General features: G+C 40.9%; 1 protein-coding gene across 5 annotated transcripts in view; it reads left to right on the top strand.

Annotated features, from left to right (window-relative positions):
• Nucleotides 1-23,742, top strand: part of KLHL29 (kelch like family member 29) — a 605,712-nt gene that overhangs the window by 98,368 nt on the left and 483,602 nt on the right. The window lies entirely within an intron of this gene.

Raw genomic sequence — 23,742 nt, 5'->3', positions numbered from 1 at the left:
TACCTATGTGATGGTCTTTGCGTTTTAAATGTGAGAAAAATCTAAACATGTCTGTAGATCAAAATGAAGGTCAAAACTCAAATACATGCTTTTTCTAATTAACTTACAAAAATACATGGTTATTTAAACACAAACCCCACTATTTTAACTCCATTGCTACTCAGAGTTGCTGGCTAGGAATTGGAGTGCGGGACTGGGTGTCAGGAGACAGGGGTTTTAACTTCTGCTAGGACAAAGACTTGCTGTGCAACTGGGGGCAAATCAATTAGGCCAAAATCTTCAAATGTCCACTAATTGTGGGTGACTCAGTTTTTAAGTGACTAACTTGAAATACTTTGCATCTGATTTTTTTCCCCCCAGAGATGCTGAGCACCTACAGTTTCTATTTTCTTTAAAAGGAGTTATAGGCCCTCCAGATCTCTGAAAATTGAGCCCAAGTATCTCAAACTGGGCACTCAAAATAATCAGAGAGGCCACTTAAAAAGAAAAGGAGTACTTGTGGCACCTTAGAGACTAACCAATTTATGCTCAAATAAATTGATTAGTCTCTAAGGTGCCACAAGTACTCCTTTTCTTTTAGCGAATACAGACTAACACGGCTGTTACTCTGAAACCTGTCACTTAAAAAGAATTACCATAACCTCTGTCTCTTGTTTTTCTATCTGTAAAGTGAAGACAGTAAGACTTAGCTCTCCAAAAAATGGTGTTAAGGGTTAATGTTTATAAAGTGCTTTTAAGCAATTAAGAAGAGGGATCCTAAATATTGAGGGGGATTTCAGATAAACACCCCAATGAACTGCCTGCAGACTGCATCCTATCCAAGTGGACAAGATCTTTTAAGAGGCAGCTCAAATGCAGATCCAGCCAGAAGACATCTGTTCCTGATTGCTACAGTCTCTGGCTTGATCTGAAGGGCCATGGAAGTGCTGTCTGCAGCACACCTTCAAAAGAGGAAAAGGCAAGGGCTCCCACAGAAGAGCTGTAGAGAAATATGTATGGCCTGAGGGACAGTTGAGGGGTGGAGAAGAAGCTGTAAGTGGGGGAGAGTTCAACTGTGGGAAAGAGTTGGGGAGATGCAGGCTAAATTATGACTAACTTTGGTCCTCTGAAGGTGGCAGTTTTAAAAATTATTTATTTGGCTCCTTGTTTGTAAGAAATAAATACAGGCTGCTTTGGAGAAAATTAATTTGAGTTGGGTTTGCTTATGACCAATCTCAGTTCTGTTTTCTCTGAGACTTACCCCAACCCCTGTAAGAAATATATATACCATGAGCCATGTTGTTATTTCAGTGATGATGTTATGAACATCACTGAAATCTTGTCTCTCTCTGATCCCACTGGGCCAAATTCTAGAGGAAACACTCGCTATAATTTTAGGCCCTGATCCTTTAATTATCTCTGCAGAGATTTCATTGGAGAATTGGGGCAAGACTTATTTTTGGTGCCAGTGAAAGGTAACAGGAAGAACAACTCTCTTGTACGACTTAGTGGCTCTAGCATATATCTTGAGCACACTACTTTTCAGGTGTATTTTTTTTCTATCTGCTCAGACTGAGTTGGAAAAGCTCCACATTTTACATAGTGCCAATATTGTCAAATGTGTTTTGAAATTGTACATATTTTATACAAAACTGACAAAGTATTTAAAATTGACCCTTATAAAACAGCATTTTAAACTTTTATCTTTTCTTAAAATGGTTTTCACTTAGTAACTTAACTCTATATTATGGAAGCATTTGGGTGTAATATATGTCAGTTTTATTTTCATTTTTTTAATGTTAAAGATTTTAAAAATGAATTAACCACTGAAAAAACAAACTGTGAAACAGCGTAGCTTAAAAATTAATCTTTAATTAATTAAAGTTTGTTAATGGTTTTGCTTGTTGTAAGTATTAACCTAACAAGGGTTCAATCTATCCTAAAGAAAAGAGCTTGGGTAAATTTTTTCAAAAGCACTTTTTCAGTTTTCAAAAAGCAGTTTAGGGCATGTCTGCAGGAGAAGCTAGTACAGAATGGGCTAGTGTGTGAATTTAAAGCAAATAGCAATTCCACGTTAACTCCCTGCATGGATGCTCATGTTCCCTGCTAAAAGTACCTTTGTGAATTTTAACTTCGTCCAAAAGGAACTTTCAATGTGGATAAGAGTGGCTATGCAGGGAGTTAGTGTGGAATAGCTTTTATACTTTTAATCCATACCCTAGCTTAGTCCACGCTCTCTTTTCTCTGAAGAGCCTGAGTCTCACTGAAAGTAAACAAGACTTGGACTTAGGTACTTACGAATCTGAGTCACACTGGACTTTCAATGAGACTTCAGCCCAGATTTGAAAATGGGACTTAGGCTTGTAGAGTCACTTAGGTGCTATTGAAAATGTTACTCCTTTAGTGGCATAGCTTTAAAAAGGAATTTTAAAGGATTGTTGCTACAAAAATAGTGTTTATAGCAAAAAAACAATTAATGTTAATAAACCTTATCAGAGGACCGTAAAAAGTTTTAGCAAATGTAAATCATGAGAATTCAGACATGAATGTCTAAAAGGATGATGACTCATAACGTGTGATGAAATGGAACTGCTCTGCTTTTTTGTTAGTTCATTGCTACACATGTTTGAAATCCTTCTCTCCTACGTATCACATTTTTTCAGAGGTTGAGAGTTACAGACACCAGCAGCCGAGAATCAGGCTTCATAGTCAGATTCTTGCAGAGGCTTGTGCACCTGTTGGTCTCCCTGGGGAAGCTTGGCAGGGGCCAATGAGCCCTTTAGCTATTCTGAATTGCTAGCACTTGCAGCTGCGGGAGGAGAAGAGCAAGTGAGAGCTGATCTGGGAACTCTGGAGATGTTCTACAGTTACATGTAGAGAAGCCTCATGAGTTGCTACATGTGCAACTCTCAATAGAATAGAGCAGAAATGCAAAGCTAGTGACGCACCTGTTGGTGGAACAGACACTAAAGTTTAGGGTCCTAAAGCTGAAATGATTAATCCTGGCTTCAATGGGAGATTGTTTGTTTGAGTAAGGACATTGGATTTAGCCCCCAAATTTAAGGAGAGACTGGGAAGTGACTGACAAGATTGAAAGTCAGAAGAAAAATATAACTGTTTCCCCTGCTTGATCCCCCAAAAGGGCAAATCCTAGTACCAAAAGTAAAACAACAATTTTGGGAGAATATGCAACTAAGAAGAAATCTGGATACCTTGGAGAAAGCACAAAGCACTGGAAGGTGAAATTTTTCAAAAGCGGTTGTCCTATTGATTTTCACCTAGTGACTTAGGTGCTTTTGTATGTATGATTTATGTGCTTCTGAAAAGTTTACCCATACATTTCTGTTGATAATGTTCCCAAGGACTCTCAAAGTTTAAGCAACATTGAAAATGTCTCTTGAAGTCTCTGAAAATTCTTTCTATTTGCCCCTCCTTCAGGGTTTCATACAGGTGTTTCATGCACTGTATAGCTCTATTTACTTTTAGATTTTGGTCTTAATCTCCCACATTTCCTACAAATTCTGACCTCATTACCAATATCCATACTGCTCTGACTTTTACTGGTAACTTTTAAGGGGCACAGTTGATCAAAGTTTCTTAGGTCCAATACTGATACTACAAAGCATGTGACTGTAGAAAAACACTTCTGTAAAGAAACAATGTTCTCAGGGGGTGATGCTGCCATTACCTCCCACACCCCAATTACAAGGACTGTAATTCATTCTTCCACTACCACAAATGCAATTTACTCGGTATTTTATGAGCTTCTCAAATAGTATTCTGCAGGCCACTGTGTACCTGAAGTTCCCCACTAATAAAAGGTTAAGGCTGAATAGGAAAGACAAACTTAAATTTAAAAACTTGAACTCAGCTCCTTGCAAAAGGCTTTTAACGGCAATTGGGCGTCCTCAAGTTCAGGAACCTTGAGACCCACTGATATAGGGCCCTGAATCACAGCCAGATAGTAACAATTCTTAACCAGAAATGTATTTCTCTACCAATTCTGTGTTCAGTTAGTTTATACTATTTGGGGGAAGATTGTTTGCATTGCTTCAGGAGCCTGCATAGGCATCTGTATACCAGTGTAAAAGGCTATGCAAGTAGGAAAGCATATAGATGTGCAATGTTTTAACTACTTGAAACCTGGAGATATATCTCACCAGATCAAAATTTATTTCAAGGTCTGTCAACACTGAGGTTTCACCAGGTTGCCAGTGTGGCTCTTTGAACATGCCCATGAAAATAATTGTAAACAGTTAATTTTAATTATAGCTGGTTCAGAGTAGATCCTTGAATAATGATGTGTGGCTAGATTTCATAGAAAACATGTCTCAGAGCTGTCTGAAGCAGGGGTTCTCCAACTTTGTCAGAGTGTGGAGTTTCCCCCAGCTCCCACCTCTCCTATCATTCATAATCACTTAGCATCATTGTGGCAACTTTAGCAATTTCCTACACGAGGAACAGCATGTCAGAGGTGCTTAATGTAGTCTGAATGGGGCAAGTTTTGAAAAATAATCCTGGTTATTTCTTCTCCTTTAATCTCCCTGTGATGGAGACTGTCATGACTTTTCTTCCCCATGCTGGAGTCTTTGGCACCCTGATACCTCCTCCTCAGGAAAAAACCCACTCAGGCTGGACTTCCAACAAGACTAACTCCTCCAGGGGCCTAGACTGGCCAGGAGGAGACACTAACCAATGACAAGCCAGGGGGTCATTTAAGAAGGCTTGCTTGCAATCATCTCAGGGAAAATGTGGGAGGGACAGGAGAAGAACTCCTTAGTCCTAACCCAGAGCCCCCACACCAGACCCAGGCTTTTGTTTGAAGTGCTGTGTCCAAGCAGGTACCATTTGTGTCTTTACCAGTTTAAAAGTGAAGATAGCCAGATTCTGAGTTTATTTATTGATTAACATTTTAAAGGTCCTCTTGCTCTGGGCAGGCTGCCACACTGTTCTTCCCACTTGTTGTTTCTCTCCAGTCTGGAAACTAGCAGAGATAGCAGCAAGTGACTAGCCATGGACCACAAATTGAGACCATCTGGTCTAAAGTAGTCTAATCACCAAAGAAATGGGTTTAGAGGGGATTCTTTTAACACTTAGAATGTACTTTAAAATGTATCTTAGGAATGGCCTCCATCACCATCGTATCTGAGAACTTCACAATCTTTCATGTATTTATCCTCACAGCACTCCCATGAGGTAGGAAAATACTATTAACCCCATTTTACAGATGGGGAAACTGAGGCACAGACAGACTATGTGAGTTGATCAGTGCCATAGAGGATGCTTGTGGAGGAACAGAAACTGAACCAGGGTCTCCCACCGCTCAGTTAGCACTCTGTCCGCTGGCCAGTCTCTCCTCCCTGCATCTGAACTTCATTCTGCTATTAGAGTGATTCCCTGTGCTTAAAACGGGGTATGCCATTAGAACCGGTAGTATGAGAGGCAGTATGGTCTAATACAGGGGTGGGCAAACTTTTTGGCCCCAAGGCCACATCGGGGTTGTAAAACGGCATGGAGGGCCAGGTAGGGAAGGCTATGCCTCCCCAAACAGTCTGGCCCCCGCCCCCCTCAGAACTCCCAACCCATCCAAACCCCCTTGCTCCTTGTCCCCTGACTGCCCCCTCTTGGGACCCCTCGTCCTCTAATCACCACCCCTGGGACTCTACACCCTATCCAACCCCCCTGCTCCCTGTCCTCTGACTGCCCCAACCCCTATCCACACCCTTGCCCCCTGACAGGCCCCCTGGGACCTCCTGACCCATCCATCCCTCCCCCACTCCTTGTCCCCTAACTGCCCCCGAGGACCACATCCCCTATCCAACCCCCTCCACTCCCTGTCCAAGCCGACCCCTTGGGACCCCACCCCCTATCCAATGCGCCCACTCCCTGTCTCCTGACCGCTCCTCCGCCCCATTCAACCGCCCTCTGACCTCTGACTGCCTCCGGGACCTCCTGCCGTCCCCTTACCCTTACCAGGCTGCTCAGAGTGGCAGGACAGACTTATTTGAAAGCCTGGGAGGTGGGCAGGTGCAAGCTGCACTACCCCGCGCGGCTACCCTCCCCCAGGGGAGGGTGGCCAGCGGGGGAGGGCCGGGGGCTCGCCTCCTCAGCCAGGAGCTTAGTGGCCAGGCAGGACGGTCCCGCGGGCCGTAGTTTGCCCACCCCTGGTCTAATAGATAGAACACTGTCCTGGAATTCTGGAAACCATGAGTGAAATCCTGACCCCATTGAAGGCAAACGAGTTTTGCCACTCACTTCAGTGGGGCTAGGATTTCGTCCCTGGGTTGTATTCCAAGCCCTGCCACTGACCTGAAGTATGACTTCTCATCCGGGTGTTAACTTGACCTTTCTGTTCATCTGTTTCCCCATATCCTTTGTCTTATATTGTAAGGTCTTCTGGACAGGAACAGGTTTTATGCATTTGTACAGTGCTTAGTACAATGAAAATTCTGGGTGTAACCAGAATTTAGACCGTTTACATGTATGCAGAAAAAAACTCCCTTATTCTGAAATGGCTGTACATGGGGATGTTTGAACTGCCCATATCTGCTCTAAGCACGTGGCACTCAATTAGTAGTACTATAAATTTGGACCAAAATTATGTATTGATCAATGGGGTTGGATTTTTTTTCTGCAAAGACTAAGGAATATTGATAAAGCCAAGCATAGGCACCGACTTCGTGGGTGCTCCAGGGCTGGAGCACCCATAGAAAAAAGGGGTCAGGGCCTGAGGCAGAGGTAGGACTCCCTCCTGGCATATTAGAAAGTCGGCACCTCTGAAGCCAAGTGCTTCTATGAGCCTCATGTGGAGAAATTCTGCTTCTGACCTGAACTTTCAACTCCACAGAAGCCCAAATTCCAGAACTTTTAATGTCTTGCTCAGTACAGCCTTAAGTACTGATAATAATGTAGCATTTTATCGTATCTAGCTACTTTTTATGGTCCCTATCAACATAATTTCAGGTTGCCTTTCAAGTATTTATGGATTTATCCTTACAATGCCTACCTGTAAGATACAGAGGTATTAATATTTCCCCAGTAGTTAATGGCAGAGCTGGGAATTGAGCCCAGGTCTCCTGAGTCAGAGCTGAGTGCTTTAGATTATCCCTCCTCTGTCACTAACAAATGAAGTAAACTCTTTTCATAGCTTACTGTGAAGGCGAACTCCCCATTGCTCAGACTGGTTGTGCTCATCTTAACAGAACTCCATTGGTTGCCATTTAAACAACCAGCACTTGCTAACAGTTTTCAGAATAGGAAACAACTGCCAAATATCAGATACCATTCTTTGGAGACAGAGGGAAAATGTCAGTTTTTTAATGGTAACCACTGTATGAAGATTGTGTTTAGCTTTCTTTAGCTCCATTGGCAGGATACAGTGACCACAAGAGAACTGGCAATCTGCCATCATATTATCTATAGAGAGAACCCTTTTTCCAGGATAATAAACCTCTGACAATATGATAATCCTCTGGACCCTCTTTAATTCAAGTAGCCAAAACAATAGCAAAATTTTATTGGAACTCTAAATTTAATATAACTGATTCATTGTCTCTGGAAACTGACCACAGACACACACATTCTTTGTCAGCCTTCATTGTTTTTTCCTTTGTGTTGCCCTAAGTCTGATAGTTTGAGCAGAGTTCTTTTTAACTAGCTTCCTACTTCTTTAATCTTTCTAGAGGAACAGGTGCCTTTTTGCCTAGTTCTTTCATCTGAAGTGATTCTGTATTTTTTCCCTCTTTCATTTATCTTTCCACTTCTGTGTATCTGCCTTGTTATTAATTGCTGGAGTAATAATTGGTCAGTTGGAAATCTATTAATTATTTTGGCTTAGCCCTTCTATTTTGTTTGATCTTTCAAATGTGAACACAGTTTCCTGTCATTCTTTTCCCTACCATCTCATAGAATCCTAAAATATCAGGGTTGGAAGAGACCTCAGGAGGTCATCTAGTCCAACCCCCTGCTCAAAGCAGGACCAGTCCCCAAGTAACTCATCCCAGCCAGGGCTTTTACTACAGTGCCCATTACTTGCAACATGCTCTTTTGTCTCCCTTCCTGTCTCCTTTCTTTAAAGTAATACAAAGATCAGAATATGTGCATACAGAAAATAAGACACACAACAAATCATAAAACATAAAGAAAATATATATTACACGTCGTGTCACAGTATGCAGTTTTTTTGTTTTTATTCAGGTTTCCCAGGCATAATGGTGTCTAGCATCATTCATTGCATAGTCTATAATTCTGTGGTTATCCAAATAACTTTTTACTGTATTCTGTATGAAATAATAGTTAAGTAAACCATCTTTTCTTTTTCAGTATACAACTTTATGATTTCAGGTATATTTAGTGTGGAAGAAATCCAAGCATTAAAAAGGACTGACATTGTCCTTCCAGGTGAGCCTAACTAATTTAACTGCCAATCTTCCTGTAAATGGTGGAGCAAGGGTACATTTTTTTTTAATTATGCCTTCTTGGTTAGAACCTCACTCAATTTAATATGAACAAACATTAATTTAAAAAACCTTAACATTGTAGAATGGGGTGTCCATTGGGTATCCATGGAACTAAACCTGGGGTCCAAAAGGAACTGGGTTAAGCAGCATGGCTGGAGTGGTGTGGGCAGCGGAGAGTAAGAGTTAGTGGGGAGTCCTTTTCCCTCTGTCACAATTCCTTGCAACTGCAATTGTATTTTCCCTCAGTGGTCCAGTAAGGGAACCCACTCTCAGGCTTCCAGCTCCCTGGATGTCCCCTCTCTGAAGTGGAGGCCAGCATCTCTCTCCCTTTCAACGGGGTATTTCGAGGCTGCACAGTTCCTTGCCTTCACTGTGTTAATCCCCACCTGCTTGCTTTCTCTTCAGAGGCTATCAGGTGTAATTGCTACAGTTAAGTACCACACAGTTCTTTCTATGTAAGCATATTTTATTCTAAAGATAAAAGCACAACAGCAAAAACATATTAAAAACAATAAAATAAATAACCTATATGCATGCTAATAAGCTTACCACGGTTCACTCTAACATGGAGACTGGCAGGAAAAGTCTTACCTCCAACCCCCCAGCACTGCTTGCAGTTACAAGTTCATCACAGCTTCTGCTCAGAACAAGCATCCAGGCTAATGAGGCCTCAGTAGGCCCAGTCCCTCCAACCTACCCCAAGGATTGGGGCCCTCTGTGAACCAGGAGGTCCCGTCTGTTAGCTGGGTCAGGAAGAAGGTCCTGAGCCAGTTTTAAACTGTACTGTTTATCCAAAAATGCTTTTTTTTGGTTGTTCCCTGGAGAATCCAGTTTGAACTAGTATATGCATATCTCTCCAGTGAGATGGCTTCTCTGGAGATGTTACAACCTGAATGAATTTGCCTAATCGCCCGCTGCTGTTCTCCTGTTTACCTTTCCCATGGAAATACATACAACTCGACATTAACATACACAATTGCATTTTTAATACAATGTACCCCAAATATGTTAACCCTAATTCAGTAAAAGTTTATCCTAATTCCATATGGTTTGTTCAGGATATTACAGGATATTGTCAGTCTGTCACACCATCTTCAAGAGCGAGTTGACAAAAGAGCCTTGCCTTCCCATGTAGGGTCCTACAACCTCCTGTACAGAGGGATTTTTGTTTTTGCATAGCATAAGGAAAATTGGTAAAGCTTAGAAACATTCCTGCAGTATCAGGAAATAAGGAGGACAGTATCAGGAAATAAAGAACATAAGAGGAGCTGGATTTCTCCTAGTATTTAGGCCTATTGTTTTAAAAAAAAAAATCATTGAAGATGCTTTTTGTTGAGTCTAGTTACAGTAAACGCTTGCACCTTCCCGTTATAAAATGGTACAGAGGAGGTGGAAATATCTCCCCATGCATGTAATGATGAAATCCAAGCCCCAATTCTTTTATCCTTTTGCAGAGAAGATAAAAGACAGAGAGTCGTTTTGACTTGTCTTAAATGAAAGGTTTCATTTCCATTTTCTGCAAATGAATTGAGAACGAATTTCTGACATCAGTTACACAACATGAGCCTTGATGTAATAAACACAGCATTGTGATTTCAGTGTAGAAACCAGCTGAAGGTGAGAGACGGCTCTTAATCGCACTCTCCTATCTTAAAGCAAAGAGGAATGTGCTTTAAAAAAAGAAGTATCAGCAAAGTAAATTGTCTTTTTCCCCCCTTTTTCTTCAATGTGACAGCTCCTCTGGAAGCTATATTCTAATTGTCATTATATTATTCATGCAAATGAAAAAGTACAGCCGAGCTATTGCCGAGCTGAGGCACTGCCTTGCCTCTATGAGCCAAGGACAAGCTTAGCTGGAAAGAATGTTCCCTTATTTTATTGCTGGCTTCATGGCAGTGCCAGGATCCTGTGGTGCAGTCCATAAATCTTAAGAGTGAAGCTTTGATGGGCAGTGCAACCTCTATTTAGTAATACTAACACCTCTTAAAAACAATGAAAGCACATGGGGTTTCAATGATGCTGTGTACAGTCTGAGGAACAACTGCTTTCTTGAGTCTATGCTATGGGGTAGGGAAAGATTGACAGCCCTGCAGACTGAAGTTCTTGGGTCATTCACAGAATAGGTCCAAGAAGGAATAGCAACGGCGCAAGCTTTACTTTGCCACCATGACGCTATGGATCAACTCTAGCCTTGTAATAGCCAGTAGGTCATTTCTTGGACTTTTTGCTGGGTTTGCCAGTTGTTTTTTTGGTCTTTAGGAATTAACTCCGAAGTGGCAATTGGGCTAAGACTGACAACTCATTTTACGCAGACCTGAATAATCATTGAACAGTAATTAGTTACTGTTGTACTAATCTACTACATCTGAATGAGCTTCCTGGAAGTGAAAAGCATCCTAGCTCATAATAAATCCCCTGCGTCATCCAGTCTGCTGAATTTTTAAGGCTATTTTAAAGAAATGGCTTACTCCAACTCCTGTGAGTTCAGTTATTAAAGATAAATATGCATTGGTGCTTTTGTTTATAAAGCAGTCACCTGGATTTTGTGAGTTCGTGCACACACATCCTGAGTTCCTCCTCAGGAGCAGAAGTTATTTATAATGCTGAGGGAAAGAGGGTTTGAAACCATTAAATGTTAGAAAGGTGATGCTGTCAAATACAGACTGTAGGTAAGTGGTGCCAAGTACCCCAAATTAGGGTTCATATGGCACTGTGTGTGTGTATGTATGTACGCACATGAACATGTGTATATACACTGTACTTGATGAGCAGCTTCTAGACTTCATTTAGATTCCACATGGGTTTATGTCTTCATCCACTTGGAGCCTTTTGAAGATTTCAGACCTGTGATACTAAATCTACTGGAGCAGGTACAAATAATAATAACTGCATTAAGGTAGGGCCCACACTATGCTAGGTGCTGTCCAAACATACAGTAGTGAGACACAGTCCATTTCCCCATGCTCCCAGAACACCTTTCTCCAAAGCGGGGTGGGGGAGGGAAGTGCGGGAATCTATAAGACTCTTTAGAGTTATTGTGTATAGGTGCTGATCCTACAATTCGCTCAGCATGGATAAACAACTCCCACTGACTCCATTGGGGCTGTCTGAGTGGCAGCAGGGATCCACAATATGTAGTCAATTGCAGGATCAGGGCCATAGATTATTTTCTTCTAAACTGTAATTGCTCTTGCCCGTCAACTGTCCTGGGAGCACTGTAAGTGTTGCCAATTCTCACCAGTTTACACTAAGTCGTACAGTAGTTGGTGTTTTTCTTAGAGCCTGACCTGATGGAGTGCCATGGCGTTACTTGGCTATGTCTACACTACGAGCTAGGGGTGTCATTCCCAGCTCACGTACACATCTTCACGCTAGCTCCCCTCTGAGCTAGCACACTAAAAAAGGTCGTGTAGCTGCAGTAGCACCAGGCAGCAGCAGCACGGGCTAGCTGACCCGCGTACATACCCATGGGGTTCAGGCGGGTTTGTTCTTGGGAAGGTTAGCCTGTGCTGCTGCCACCGTTGCCCATGCTATCATGGCTACACTGCTATTTTTAGCATGGTAGCTCAGAGGAGAGCTGGTGTGGGTACCTGTCCGAGAGCTGGGGATTGCACCCCTAGCTTGGAGTGGAGTGGAATCCCATAGTTGTATAAGAATTTCAGCGTTCACTTTAAAATAAAAAGTACGTTTCTAGCCCTAATGGTTGTGGAGGAAAATGCTCAAAATAGGACCCATAAAAAGTCAAACACTCAAATTGAAATTAAAAGAATACAAAATGTATGTATAAATCTCATGATTTTTAAGCCAGCCTCAGCAGTTTGAGGGCCTGGATCATGATTTTTGAATACCAGTACTGCTGTTGCTTTACTTCATTTTCTTATCCTTTCTTTTCACATGCCCTCTCTTTTCTCTTTGGTTGTTCCACTCAGTCACTCCTGTAACATCCATGAATATTGATGGTCCAAGAAGTGAATATAGTTGGAACCACTTGATCATAGCGACCATAAAGTAATTTAAATGTTACATCCTTGTAGGGAGGAAAATACCAAAGAAATCCACCATAGTAGCACCAAACTTCAAAAAGGGGAACTATATGAAAATGAAGACTCCAGTTAAACAGAAATTAAAAGGAACAGTCACAAGAGTAAAATGTCTGAAAGTTGCATAGAAATTATTTAAAAATAGCAGAATAGAAGCTCGAACTAAATGTACACTCCAATTTAAAAAAAAAAGTAAGAGGACTAAAATAATTTCACCATGGTTAAACAGTAAAATAACAGAGGTGGTTAGAGGCAAAAAGGCATCCTTTAAATATTTGAAATCAAATACTAGTGAGGAAAATAGAAAGCAGCATAAACAAGTGTAAGAGTAAAAAGCCAAAAAAGAATCTGAAGAATAACTAGCAAAAGACACAAAAACTAACAGCATTTTTTTAAGCACACCAAAAGCAAGAAGTTTGGCCAATAATCAGTGGGGTCGCTGGATGGTAGAGGTGCTAAAGAAGCACTCAAGGAAGACGAGGTCTTTGCAGAGAATCCAAATGAATTATTTGCATCAGCCTTCACTACAGAAGACGTAGAGTAGATTCCCACAGCTGAGCTTTCTTTTTAGGTGACAGATCTGAGGAGCGGTCCCAGATTGAGCTGTCAATAGAGGAGGTTTTGGAAAAAATTGATGAATTCAACAGTTATTAGTCTCCAGGAAAAGAGTTCTAAAAGAACTCAAATATGAAACTGCAGAACTACTAACTGTTTTATGTAATCTATCGTTTAAATCAGCCTCTGTACCAAATGACTGGAGAATAGCTAGTTTAATGCTGAATTATTTTTTTTTAAGGCTGAAGAGGTGGTGCTGGCTGATAAGCCTAACTTCAGTACCAGGAAAATTGGTTGGAACGATAATAAAATACAGAATTATCAGACACAAAGATGAGCATGATATGTTGGGGAAGAGTCAATATGGCTTTTGTAATGGGAAATCTTGCCTCACTAATCTGTTAGAATTCTTTTGAGGGTGTCAATAATCATGTGGACAAGAGTGATCCAGTTGATATACTGAACTTGGACTTTTGGAAAGCCTTTGGCAAGGTAGCACAGCAAAGGCTCTTAAGCAAATTAAGGAGTCATTGGATAAGAGGGAAGGTGCTCGTATGAATCAGTAGCTCATTTAAAAGATAGAAAACAAAGGGTGGGAATAAATGGTCAGTTTTCACAATGGAAAGAGGTAAATAGCAGGGTTCCCCGATGATCTGTACTGGGACCTGTGCTGTTCAACATATTCATAATTTATCTGGATAAAGGGGGTGAATAGTGAGGTGGCAAAGTTTGCAGATGGTACAAAATTATTCAAGATATTTAAGTGCAAAGCTGACTGCAAAGAATTACAGAGGGATCTCACTTGACTGGACAACAAAATGGAAGATGAAATTCAATGTTGGTAAGTGTAAAGTAATGACGTTGGAAATAATAATCCCAACTATACATGCAAAATAATGGGTTCTAAATTGGTTGTTACAGCTCAATAAAGAGATTTTGGAGTCATTATGGATGGTTCTCTGAAAACATCTACTCAGCATACTGTGGCAGTCAAAAAAGCTAACAACATTAAGAACCATTGGGAAAGGGGTAGATAAGACAGTAAATATCATAATGCCACTATATAAATCCATGGTACGTCCACACCTTGAATAGTGCATGCAGGTCTGGTCACCCCATCTCAAAAAAAAAATAGAATTGGAAAAAATACAAAGAAGGGCAACTGTTCTGTTCTAGGCCCGGGAGGCCTGGCACGGGTGCTCCGAAAAAGCAAGGCTCAAATGCGGCAAAGGAGCAAATTACTGGCTTTATTGAAGGTAAGTGACACACCCGCAACGGGGACTCCAAGCATTGCTGTCACAGAGGCGGAGAGCCCAGCGCACCGGAGCAATGCCTGCGACGGAGTCCAATGAAGGGGCGGATAGCAGGCATTAATAAACACTTAGCATAAACAGCTCAAGTATATTTAATAAGGGGTTGTGCTTCTTTACTGGCAAGGGGCCACACGAGGCAGTCAAGGCTGGTTGAGGATAGGTTTCGACCGGTTCCTCATGTCCGACACTGACCGATAGTAACCGTCTGCACGAGAAAGCGTTCTTCCCTAGCTAAGCTGTCACAGAGTCTTCTGCAGTTCCTTACAGAAACAAAAATGATTAGGGGTATGGAAGAGCCACGGTTGGAAGACAGGATTCTGGGCTAGATGGACCATTAGTTTCACCCAGTATGGCCATGCTTATGTTTTTTATTATATGCACCTGTGATAAATAATAGTTTTGTAGCGTTCCTTCCTTGTTACCTCCATTGTTGCAACTAAAACCTTATAAAACAAAGTGTATACATGCCATCCCACCGACCTGCTCTTCTTTCCTAAATCTGCAATAGACCCTCCGTCGATAAGATGATGTGCTCTCCTCTGAAAAGATTGAGATTGTTTTTGTAAAGGGGATATTTCTTTTTTTAAACTAAGAACATGAAATGTGGGGAAACTGTTTGGTAACACAGTTGTGATATATGTGTACTCCTCACCTTTACTCTAAATTGTTTGTAATACAGTGGATTCCAAATGAACAGCCCACTGTTGTTCCATTTCCTGTCTTTTGTTGCTTTATTTAGTACCAATCTAACATTTTTTACTTTAAATAAAGTAAAATAAAGTTTCTCCTATCTGTATTGTTCCGTATCCTGGGTTAAAGGAACTATGTAAGCCCAAAATTCGACTTTCTAAATAAAATAATAATCCTTAAACTAAAAATTACCTGTTAATTTAGCCACTTAGTAGGTTAAATTCTGATTACATGCGCAGTTTCTCCCATTGATTTAAGTAGGTCGTAATCTAGCTCTGTGTGTGTGCGTGTAGGCACATACATTGATTATTTTTAAATTACAGATCCTGTTCATTCCAGAACTGCGTAAGGTATCCCTTTTTATTCCTTTCCTCTAATTCCCATACCACCCCTGAAATATCAAACCTCCTACCTGTGAATTCTTCTCCTAGAGATGGGCTAGAAGAAAGTATCCTCATAAAAGCATTTGCCCTCATTTGCTGTCTTTCACTCCAATCTGACACATCTGTGACCCTTGTCTGAGCATTGGTGGCTTTGATATTTTGCCCTTTTTAGTTCCTTTCATCTGAGGAACTTAAAGGATTCTCTGTCAACTGTCTAAGGCTCTCAACATTCCATTGATGGTGATGTCATGTCACTCCCCACTAAATTACAGGTGTCACACCTGTAGGAGAGCTGCTTCAGCTGGACATTCACCAGGCTGCTGTGTTTGGGACCCTCCTCAGTAGGCCACATGTGTTTTAAACTTACTGAATCTGGGCAGAGTCCAGGAGCTGCCTCCGGTTTTGGGTTTCTAGACACATTCTCAGGGTGCAGATCCTCTCTAGCACCTCTTTATGAAGACTGAGACCTGGCATTCCACCTGAAACTACTGCTGACTTCCCCAAAGTTGCCTAGAGCTTAAGCACACCTTCTTCCAGAGCTCGAACCCTGTGGGCACTCTGGGTGTACAGGTCACCTCTTCAGGCGTACATGGTAGGTGTAGTACATAATACATAGACAGGCTTTACAAAGGTTTCTGAAGCTCTTCACTTCTCCTCCTCCAAGTCATGGCATGAGTTAGAGCGCATGCAGGTGTGTCTCTCTGGGTAAAGTGTGTCCATGCATGTGTCTGTGCACTCTCATCTCAGACCCCTGCAGTCAGTGCCTTCTGTTCTCTGTCTCCAGAATGGCAAGTGAGAGAGCTGCTCCTTTACAACCTCCTGTCCCCTTTGTCAGGTGACCCTCTCATCAGCCTTGTCAGGTGAGCCCTTATTTGTTTTATGTCCCCTCTGGAGTCCAGACTTGAGAATCGCTTGTGGCAGCCGTCTCTTTGCCTAAGGGCGTCCCATTTGAATGGACAATTGTCAAAAATTAACAACTCTCCATTGTTAGCCCTGTGCTAGGTGTAGACATTTCTCCTTAACCTCCAGTGGGTTTTAGCTTAATGTGGAGACAAAAGACAGCAGAAAAGGCAAACCAGATCCACCTTCAAAATGGAGTTTGCAGTCTGACACAGATACAGAGAGTCCACAGTATCGACCAGAATTCATAAGCTGTACACAGATTCTCCCAAATCATATCACTCACAATTAAAGTACAGTCTCCTGTGGCATGGAATGCAGCAATTTATCGGCACATAGACCCTGAATCAGGAATGCATCCTCTTCCAGGAGTGCACTTGGCTACACAGAGTCAATAGGAGTTAAGCATGTGCATAAAGTTAAGGATGTGTGTAAGTGGTTTCTTGAGTCAGAACCACCGTGATGCTATACATCCATTTGTTTCAGGAAGGTAGGAAAAAGGAGAAAAAATTGTTAAACAGAATGGAATTATCCAGAGTTCTTAATTTACCCCACAAAATCAGGTGTGGCACCCCTAAACTTACAGATGTGCCAAGGGATATCCTTACAGAACCTTGGTTTTACATCTGCTGTGCAAAGACTGTGCTTTCAATGGCTCCTTAACCCCCAGCTAGGAAACTGGTTCAGCATTGCCTCAAGGGGAAGAATGCAATCCAGAGAGCTACCAGGAGGAACTCCTGTAGCACCTACGTGCGCAATTAAGCTCTTCAGTTTTTAAAGAACTAACCCAGCTCAACCCTGCCTAGCTTGTGAGATCTGATGATCTCACATTGCAACATGGTAAAACTGCCAGACATCTCATTCCCAAACCTGGTTGTCTTTTATGCAGCACAACACACTCTTCTCATACTACTCTACTATGGCTTGTAGTTACTGTTTTAATTAACATTGCACTTGTAAGTAACTGTACTGCATTTTGTCTGCTGCAAAAATACCAGCTCATGTGAATTATTCTGACAGCTGGCTGTCACCTAACAGCGGGGAGAATAGCAAAGCATTACTGTCTAGACCTACTTGCAGAACTATTATGGTGAAAAGCAGTAATCTTACAGAAGAGGTACCCATTTCCGAGATCTATTTGTACATTGTGACTCTTCCCTGCATAATAGGATTACACATTTCTTATCACAACCACAAACTGGATGCATGCCAGCCATAAACTGTGCACAGTGTAACAATGTGATGGGAGGCAATTTTTCTCTCTCTGTCTCTGACTCCTATTCTGGGTTAAGAAAAAACTGTCATATTAGACAGAGCACCACATGTGACCGTGTATTTATCACTTTAAATGTCACTGTGGATTGTTGGGCATAAGGAAAACATCTCAGCTTGTGGAAACTATAATTACAGATAAAACTGTGCTTAAAGAAAGGCAGAAAGCCTTACATTGAACAGATAAAAACTGACCTTAATGCATTTATTCTAATTTTGGACAGGAAAGTTGAAGCCATAATATCATATTGGCAAGTTCATCTACGGATACAGTTATTGTTTGTAGTTGCAACTTTAGCTGAACAATTCTGTGCACAGATTACACTCAATGATTATTTTAGTTAACATTTGTATATAGTGCTATACAAAACCAGACAGTGCAGTGATGGACACTGTATTAATGTCTAGACTTCCATTGTTGGGTAGGTTAAATATTGTGACCTACAATTGTATAAGCCTAAACAGACTGGGGGGAAAATGCTTCCATAAGTGTCACCATTTATTTACTCAGCTAAACTGCCACAGAACTGAACTTTGGAGTCTTTCTTCTGATATGTTAGTGTGTGGACCATTGTAGCTGAAGTCTCTGGTTTGAATATATAGTAATGGTCTGTCTTTGCACTTCAAGGAATTCTGTCCTGCTTGGGGACTGCTGATTCTATTTGGATGTGTGGCATGGAGAGCAGATCAGACTAGAGGTTTGGTTTTGTTTTAGCACATTTTGTTTTTATTTTGTAGATTTTTGTTTAGCGGGATTGTTTCCTTAGCTTTACTAAATTCTAATCGTGTTTAGTTACTGTTAATGTAGCTGTAAGCATCTAATAGCTGCCTTAAAGAAGGGCTTTCATAACAGAGCAACAAAAAAAGCATTATAAAAATACTTACACAATATATATCTTCCTTTTTCTATTAATGAAAGTAGTTTAAACATAGGTGTTGCTAACAGGATTTGAGTATGGTTTGCCTGATCAATTCTGACGTGGATATTTAAAGTGTACTAGCCAAACCATACTAAGAATACCCCACTTAGGTCTAAGCAATAGAAAGCGACCATGTTGCAAGACCTTGTTACAGTATGATAGTTTAAAACGTAGCAGTGAAATACGAGTTGGACTGGGATGTTTAAACGTGTCGGGAACTCTCATGTTGTAAATTGGGTCGTCCTATACTGTAGCATTCAGTATCCTAGGTGGGACCAGAGATAGCCTGTAGCGCAACTTTATAATCCTGTTCTAATGTGGCTCTCAGCCAATAATATCTCCATCCAGTTTAGTGAGGAAACAGTGCTAGAACCCTGCTGGAAAAACAGTGTATCAATGTGGTAATAGTTAGCATGGTTCCTCAGCTGTCTATGGGACCTTGTTTAAGCACAAAATAGAAGAACTGCTAAATGATAGGGGGAAGCAGGGGAATGGAAACTGGGTCTCCCACTTCCCAGGTGGGTGCGCTAACCATTGGTTTATTGACTCATTCTCTCTCTCTTTCTAAATTTGTAATGTGCTCCAATTATATGTTCTGCTGGGTCTGAGCATGTTCCATACAAATAAAGATCTGTTTATTTCAATATGTATTCCTAAAGATAAAGGTAAGTGTAAGAATCAGATAAATAAACAATGTTAGTAAAATTGCACATAGAAATACAGCAGAACTCAAGTGCAGTTATTTCAGTGTCTGATCACTTGCTGTCTTTCCTCCTTTATTTTAAACCAGGGGAATTCAATGTAAAAAACTGTTAATGCAATATTACGGTTGTGAATTTAATGTACAAAAGGCAGGGAATTCAAAGTTATGGTTCCCAATGTAACTGTAATTCTGTCATAATGCATGTATATGAAGGCATAAATTTCTCACCATATAAAGCAGTATAAAATTCTGCATATGCGCAAAGGGTTCATTACAGTTGTTATGGGAATTACAGTTTTGTGTTTCCTAATAAGTGAATTTAAATTCTGAATCTTAACATTCCATTAACCTTCTTTTTTTTTAGCCAATCTACAGTATGGTCTCCCACTTTTCCTTTTTTTCTGAAAAAAATATAACTGCTAAATATATTTAAAATCAAAGAACTGTAGGTAGAAAAATATCACTTTACCAAATTGTTTTATATATATATATCTGCAGACCTCCTGATATATATATCCATATCAGGTCTGCTGCAACTTCATTATGACTAAATCTTAGGCCACTGATGTTAATAGTAAAACTGTCACTAATTTCATGGGGACTAACCATGGGCCACTGAGAAGGCACTCTTGACTCTCTCTGATTGAGGAGAAGGGGTTTTTTTGGTTTTGTTTTTGGTTTTATTGGGTTTTGGGGTTTTTTTTACTGTAGAACTGTTATGGATTTGCAGAGCATGTTCAGAGATTATTCGCCTTCTGGAGTGCCATGGAGCCCTGATCCACAGGAGATCCTAGAGTAGGAGGGCAGGAGTTGGACAAGGGTCATGGATCTGTTGCTATGTGGTTTCTGTCTCTGAAGAGTACTTGACTGCTTCTCCCCTCCCAGTCTCTAAGGTGCACTCTGGATGCATCTTCACTTCAGTTAACCTGAGTGATCCACACTCAAGTCATTTCTCTTGTATTACCCTAGCATAAGCTAGAGTGGCCACGCTGCAAATTAACACTCGAGTTCCTGCAATGCCCTGTGTCCACGTTGGCACCACGCTGACTCTCATGTAGCACTGACCTCTAAGGGCACATCCTATGGTCCGTAGCACATTCTGTGAATTCTTTTGCAGCATACTGTGTGAGAACTTGTCTGTCCTTTCTGGGCATGAGGTTGGAAGTGATGTTGGCCTAGCAACTCATTAAAGTCAACCACTTCTGCCTTGGCATGCTCCACAGTTCTGTCCACAGTCTTTGTTATAACTGGTGGCAAAATCTGAAACCAGCTCTGAGCAATGACCTGTGACAAACATTGGTATCAGTGCAACCCATCTGTTCATGCTGTGCACTAGGGAGGATATGGATGCTATGGTATTTAGTAATCAAGAAAAACTGGCAAAAAGAGGAAGCAATGGGTGTTAGAGGTTGTAAACCTGTAGAGGTTTTGGGGAGTCAGACAGGGAATTCCACAAGCTGAAAATGTCTCTCTTCAAAGCTCTGTGTTAGTGCGCAGCCATTTATATTATGTGTTTAATGCAAAATTGGCCCTATTTCTGAATCTCTTCTGGTTAAACACTTTATCTTGCCTCAGCCAACTGCTGGAAACACCACAAAAAAATAAGAATAACCAAATCTTTTAAGACTTACTAGCTGAACCCGTTTCAAATATAATAAATAGGAAAAGACATTGTTTACGATAAGTGTTATCTGATTGCTGGCAGACCTGTGTTTATTGCCTTTGTGCATTATGGTCTCTTGTAATTTGGGTAGCCAAAAATTATATTCCTTTATGCAGTGTGTGAGGTGATTTGTAAGTAGTGAGGCATCTGTAATTACACTGAGTGGAATTGGAGAGCTTCATAGAGGCATAAAATAAAATTGCCTGTTTTTAATCTGAGTAGTTTCACATCAGATTTTCCACTTTTTTTACATTTCTCAGAACAAATTTATTTTTCTTTTCTTGGACAACCAAGGGAGGATCTTTAGTGGGTGAACTCAGACCAACTCTTTCTATAGACAGTTTTCTCTTATTTTTGTTGTTTTGAAGCATATGTGAAAAGTCAAATGTTAGGTGCTCATTGTGCTAGTGGTCATCAAAGAAAGCTGTAAAGTGGGTTCTGAGACGTGTCGATGAACATATGAACTGAATTCATCGTTCGGAATATATTGTAATTGAGGTTTTTTTCCCATTAAAGACTGTATCTAGACTTCATGGTTCATTTTTCCTATTCTGTCACTTGTGTTTAAAGCCCATGCCATTGTTTCACATGTTGAATGAAGAGCACAAAACTCAAATTTTGTAACATTGCAAGCTGTGAAAGGAGAGAGGCGGCTCAGACATAATTCTCTGTATAGTCAGTGTACTTTTGACTTAATGGCTTTTATTGCTTATTTATATGCATAGTTTGTTTGTAATACCCTAACTTTTTCTTTCCTCTGGAGGAGGAGAAATATTCATATATTATTTACACCTTGGATTGTCAAATAATATAGCACTTTACACATTCAAAGCTTTTTACAAACTAATCCTCCTTACAGTCATGTGAGCTATGATCCTTCACAAACATGCCTTAATTCATCATTAATAAAACTTCACTGCTTATCTTGTTTAAAAAAAAATCATGGCTTTTGAATAACCAGTTAAAATTGGAAGACAACACCTCACTGCTGTTCACTGTCTCCCTTATTAACTCATCTTTGTACTTTCTAGGCCAAAACAACGGGAGTAGGAGAATATGAGAGTTTCATCCAAATGATTCTTCATAGATGAGTTGTTACTTTCCCAGGCCAATGGAAAAACCTGTAAATTGTCATTAACCCACCCACACTAGGAACTTTCGTAACTATCAGGAGTGGTAACCAGTGTGTTACTCACCATAAAGGTGATGGTCCAATATTTTGAACCAGCTAAGGATACGTGTGTTCTGTGGATATTTCCATCAGTGTAGCTCCACCAGCGTAATGATACATAAGCAAACCTTCAGTGTGGATTCACTTCACTGGCTACACTGAGAGTGCATTTACACTGTGTCTCTGCATCAGTATAGCTATATCTGTACAAATACCCACAGTATAGGCAGGCCCCAGAACTGTTATTTTTTTAAAGACCACTTAGCAAACATAATGAGCAACACAGAGGGATTTTTTATGCTTTTAAACCAAAGTCTTGAATTTGCCTTTATGAGAGAATACTGTACCTCTTGTATTCCTCTTGACTCCAGGCATTTTATCCTAGTGTAAACATTGGATTCTTGTGGTTGCTTTAGTTTACAGAGAGAAAGCAGGTTCTCCAAAACCCAGCCTGAAACCTTTTATATGTCATAGAATATGAATGTAGAAGTAGTTAGTTAAATCAATTAACTGAGTGACAGAACTGTGCAGCCAGTTTTCCAAAGAATCACTGTAGTTGGGGCTGTTCTTTAGTAACATGAGCTACATTAAATAACTAGAGAAAACATTGCAATCAATGAAACTAGATATATTAGAGATGTTAAGGAGAGTAAAAGGGAATTTTTTGGAACTCTTTAACTAAACAAGGAACATTAACCACCTGGTTATGTCTTTGAAATCGGAGATGCGTCTCGCCTGACCAAAAAAAAAATGGACTATGATCCATATATAATATGCTGACGCCATCTACTAAACTAGAGAAAATTCAATTCAGTGATACTTTTACAGCATGACAAGCTCTGTAAGCATTGTAGTGGAGAGAAAAAGTGACAGACCACTCAGGTATTTGTTGGAGGTAGCTATGATGGACAGGCGAACACCTGTCTTCCCCCGGTTCGTGGATCGCTCTGGGGCTTCAAGAGATAGACATCTGGATGCCTAGAGGGAGGCAGCAGAGCATATGCCCAGAAGCAGTAACTTAAGCACCTAGGGAATTTTTTGTCTGAAAACTTAGGAGCTGAGTGAGTTTAGGCACCTACAGGGTTAGGCGGGAGTTTGGTGGATTGTAATGGAGTCTACAATTCAGAGTTAGGATATGTCTACACTGTGACTGGCCTGTGATAGATGACTCGGATTCTTGGAGTTTAGTCTAAGGGGCTGTTTAATTGCAGTGTAGCGGTTCAGGCTCGGTCTGGAACCCAGGATCAAGTCTCGCAGAGTCCAAGCTCCAGCCCAAGCCCAAACATCTACACCACAATTAAACAGCCTCTGAGCCTGAGCCCCGCGAGCCCAAGTCAGCTAGCACAGGCCAGCTGTGGGTGTCTAACTGCAGTGTAGATATACCTTTAGGAGCCTGAGTGCCTTAGTGGAGCTGGGCCTCTGGGCCTTAGTTCCCCATCTGTTAAGTGGGAATAATAGGACTTTCCTATCTCAAAAGGGTATTTGTATTTATCCTCTCATTAAAGATTGTGATGTGCTCAGATAATACATTCATAGGAGCTGTAGAAGTACCTAGGATAATTAGAGGCAGCCATTTTCATTTTGGGAAGTGCTTCATTTTAAAGGCTCACATGCAAATCTCTGCTCACCCTCCATAAATGTGAACATTCTCTTATGAATCCAAGTTTCTGATTAACTTAGTATGTCATTTGCCA

The sequence above is a fragment of the Lepidochelys olivacea genome, assembly GCF_965140295.1.
Source record: "Lepidochelys olivacea isolate rLepOli2 genome assembly, chromosome: 3".
NCBI lineage: Eukaryota > Metazoa > Chordata > Testudines > Cheloniidae > Lepidochelys > Lepidochelys olivacea.
Note: the sequence above shows the minus strand (reverse complement) of the source record. Positions and strands in the feature narration are given on the sequence as shown.